The 4,684-nt window shown below is 40.9% G+C and overlaps 1 protein-coding gene across 3 annotated transcripts in view; it reads left to right on the top strand.

Moving 5' to 3' along the window:
- Positions 1-4,684, top strand: part of Znf385b (zinc finger protein 385B) — a 306,268-nt gene that overhangs the window by 12,981 nt on the left and 288,603 nt on the right. The gene's annotated exons all lie outside the window — the stretch shown is intronic.

Here is a 4,684-nt window from a genome sequence, read left to right as displayed (position 1 = left end):
AAAAAAAAAAAAAAAAAAAAAAAAAAAAAAAAAAAAAAAAAAAAAAAAAAAAAAAAAAAAAGAGCTACAGCTGCATTCATAACGGCCCATGACCCTGTAAGCTAGCACTGATGTAGCACAGTAGCTTGTCTTGCTTGCTCTTTTAGAGTGCCCCCAGCAAGCAGTGCAGTTGTGGAGCTGACAGCTGGAACAGGCCCCATCCAAGCCACCAGGCGTCTCAGTTCTCATGTCCACTCTCGTGTCACACCCTGTCATGAGCAGGCAGAAGCACAAGCTTGAGAGTTTGTAACCCTCGCTCTGCCCTCCTGTCTGGACTGCCTTTTCTCTTCTTTTCTTTTCTTCTTTTTTTTAAAAACATGCTTTATGTAGTTTTTAACTCTTTTTTTGTTTTTTTTTTATTATATATTTTCTTTATTTACATTTCAAATGCTATCTCCTTTCCTGGTTTCACCTTCCAAAACCCCCTCTCCTATCCCCCATCCCCCTGCTCACAAACTCATTCACTCCCTCTTCCCTGTCCTAGCATTCCCCTACACTGGGGCATAGAGCCTTCACAGGACCAAGGGCCTCTCCTCCCCTTGATGACTGACAAGGTCATCCTCTGCTACATATGCAGCTGGAGCCTTATACTCTGGTTGGTTGGTTTAGTCCCTGGGAGCTCTGGGGGTACTGGTTTGTTCATATTGTTGTTCCTCCTATGGGGCTGCAAACCCCTTCATCTTCTTGGGTCCTTTCTCTAACTCCTCCATTGGGGACCCCATGCTCAGTCCAATGGTTGGCTGAGAGCATCCACCTCTGTATTTGTCAGGCACTGTCAGAGCCTTTCAGGAGAGAGCTCTAACAGGCTCTTGTCAGTAAGCACTTGTTGGCATCCTTAATAGTGTCTGGGTTTGATGACTGTATCTGGGATGGATCCCCAGGTAGGGCAGTGGACTGCCTTTTCAGCCCCTTACTTCATTCTTGGGCAGCCTATCCTCTTCACAGTGCTGCACAGTGGTGGCTTCATTTGGCAGAACTAATAAGAATTGACTTCTATGGTTACCTCTAAAGAAGGTTTCCACTCAAGGTGGTTGTCCTTTGGCCGGAAAAGATTGCTCTTAAGTGAGGTAGAGGAGCTCTCAGATCCATCTGGCCAGTGCCTGTTCCTATCTCATGGCTTCAACATCTAAGGAGGCAATGTAGGGGTGTCAGTTCTTGGGGTGTGGATTTTGTATATTGTACCCAGATCCGCATTGATGTCAGGTGGAAATGTCTGTGTGCAGCACATAAATAACATTTGTATTTAAAGCTAAGCGCAACCACTTTTCTTGCTTAGTATAAAATAAATTTAACTTCATTAAGCTAATTCTCCTAATCAGTGCTTATCACACCGTGATATAAGATACATGCTTATAATAGTGAAAAGTTACTCTCCCTTTCTGTAATAATTCTATAATAAATTTCTGTTTATTATAATGCTAATTGCAATTGTTCATAGAAGCATGTGTATGCTTGTATTCACTTCCCTTCTAAGAATATGTTAGTGTTAGGCTGAAAATTGATATCTCAGTTAGAAAGCAAATTGGCTGAATAATGGTTTGAGAATTACCTCTCAGTCAAATGACTGTAGTTACCTTAGCAATTCAAAATGGTACAGCTTCATAGCCTGATGACAGAGGAAAGTTTCTGTCACAGGATGCAGCAATCAGTGAGTGGCACAGGCACAGATTTTACCATTTTGAGCCTCTACTCAAAGAGGACCAAGACTGGCATCGAGTCATTTTCTCCCCACTTGCCTTCCTCAGCCTCGATCTACCACACTGCTGTTTTCTGCTGGGCAGCAGCTCTCTCAACACAAGTGTCAACCCATAGTTTCTCGCTGTCTTTTGTTCAGAAGGACTCTTTGATGAGGGAGCTCGAGCTCTACTTACAAAGCATTGATCTCACTGATCTAAATGAAGATTTACCTCCATGGCCCTGGGGGGCTTAGAGTAGATCTCCACACAGACACTGTCGCCGTGCTCTACGTCAGTCCACCGTCAACCCTAGAGATGGGATCGGGGTTCAGATGAAGGAGTGGTGACTACTTCCCTCCAGCTTTGGCTCTTCTTAGTTAGAGCCTGCTGCCTCAGCTTGCCCTCAGCTAGGAGCACATTGCACCATTTCTCAACTATGTGTGCCTCTGGTTTTCCTGACTGCTGTAGTAATGTCAAAAATGGTGCCTCCATTCTCATAAGTTACAATCTAAGGATCTTGAGGGCATATTCAGAGGACGTCTTTAAAATGTGGAACCGACTGGATCCAGACATGTAAAGAACAAGGCTTTTTTGGGGGGAGGAAGCTTCTCTTTCTTGTTTACATAGCATGGGGGGGGGGGCTGGCAAATAGCCACCTAGAGGAGGAGAAAATAGCTAACCATAACTTAAACCTGAAGCCTTCAAGAGTACAGAGAAGCAGTCGGCCAACTGGACACCTTTATTCCTGACATCTAGCCGCAGCAAGCACGAAGCGGTTAACTGAGGTAGTTTAAGCCACTCTGTGTTATACTGCCCTAGTACTCTAGCTACTGATATGTTGCTAGGGCTTGTAACCACCTCATGTTCTAAGGGAAAAGAGGGAGTCATAATACTGTCCTACCTGATAACTATTCAGGAAGTGGCTTCTTCTTTTTCATGTCAGTCTTAGAGTGTTGGTGTAGTATTGAAGCACATAGGCAATTCCACTGAACATTTAAAGGAGGATTAACATCACCTTTACACAATCTCTTTCAGAAAATACAATAGGAAGAAATGCATACTTACTTACTTTATATGAGCAGTATCACACTAATACTAGAAGCAGAAAAAAAATAAAACAGAGTATCAGATAATATCATTTCTATACCTAGAATCAAACTTTCCAAAAATGTAAACCGTTTTAATTCAGAAACATACAAAAAATATGACCAAAGAGCTTTGGAGTATATAAATAAATCTAGCTCAGTATATTAAAAATCAGTCAAGTTATTCAACATGTCAGCAAACTTAAGAAGGGAACTCGTGATTATAGTAATTGACGCATTGTTTTTCTTGGAAATATTTGATAAATTCTAATACTTATTAAACAGAATAAAGGATAATTATCTAAATTTAATAAAGATAAGCCACAGAATGCATGCAGCTTTATGTTAAAAGATTGAACGTTTAGCCTCTAGGAGCTAGAACAAAAGAAGGATTTCACTTTAATGCTTCTAATTCATCATGAAGTCCTGGGAGTACTGGACTCTGAAATCAAACAGGAACATAAATAGAGAGCACATAGATTAGAACAGAGGAAATAAAAGCATCTCTTTATAAATGACATGGTAAAATTCTGAAGAGAGCTGTTAGAAATAGTATAGGCAAGGTTATATAAGAATCAAATATCACATAAAAATCACATAGATATATACCAAATATGAAAATGTAGAAGCCAAATTATAAAAAGCAACAGGACCATGAAAGCTAATACTAAGTTAAAATGAAATGCTCAGCTTTATCTTTTTAAAAGCATCTATATGCTTGAAATTATAAAATACGGAAGAACTCAAAAACGTAAACAGATGGAGCTACATACTATGTTCATGGATTAGAACACTCAACATATTTAAGATGTCAAGTGTCCCTAAATTAATCTTGTATGTTTATAAAATTTCCTACTAAAATTTCATAAGTGTTTTGAACCAAATATAGACATGAGTATTCTAAAATTCATGTTCAAAAAGCACAAATCCCAGAACAGCTAAAACAATGTAGACAAAGATAAATAGTGAAGAATCTATCCATATTGATTCAGTAATCAAAATAGTGTGGTTGTAATGGATAAATAAACACACGGATCAATGAGAAACACTGAGCCCAGAAACAGCCGACCCTTACATACTAAATTGATTTCATTTATTTAGTGACTGGGGAGAGAGGGCTTATGCATATGTGTGCATGTGCACGTGCCACTGTAGGCACTTGTGGAGCTGACCAGAGGTCAACACTGAGTGTTCTCTCTATTAATGCCACCTTATTAGCATGCCAGGTTTGGGGATCAAGGCTTCTCAATGAATGTGAATCTTACTGTTTCAGATAGAAAGATCTGAACTTACTAAACCTTAAAGCAGCCGGGGAGTGAATGAGTGCTCGTTATATGCTGGAAAGTGTATTTCTGGGCTCCAGCTGTGAGCTACTAATTCAGCATTTCTCAGCTGAAAGCCAGAGATCTTGTTATTGTAAGAGCTTCCCAGATGATGCTCAGACTGCCACTGTGCTGCAGGACCTGGATGTAACCTGTCAAGGATGGTCTGTACCCTGAGTTTTTAACTTTAGAAATGGCAACTGAGCTGCAAGCTGGAGGAAGCGAGGCTGCTGCTTGGAATGAGGCAGAGTCTGTGGACTGCTTCCTCACTGTAGTGTTTGTACCTCCCATCGATTGATGCATGTTCGGTGGGGCAGATATCTCAAAGTTTGTGCTTAATAGTCAGTGCCCGGACTTGGGGGTGGGGGAGTCTACCATGGAAACTAAGCCACAAACCAGGTATGATGCTCAATGTGTGGCTCATGTCTACAGCAGGGGCAGCTTAAGTTGCTTAGAGTTGCTTAGAGAATGAGTGTGTATCCTTCACACAGATACACACTCATTCTCTCTCTCTCTCTCTCTCTCTCTCTCTCTCTCTCTCTCTCACACACACACACACACA

This window comes from Mus pahari, chromosome 3, assembly GCF_900095145.1.
Source record: "Mus pahari chromosome 3, PAHARI_EIJ_v1.1, whole genome shotgun sequence".
Taxonomy (NCBI): domain Eukaryota; kingdom Metazoa; phylum Chordata; class Mammalia; order Rodentia; family Muridae; genus Mus; species Mus pahari.
Note: the sequence above shows the minus strand (reverse complement) of the source record. Positions and strands in the feature narration are given on the sequence as shown.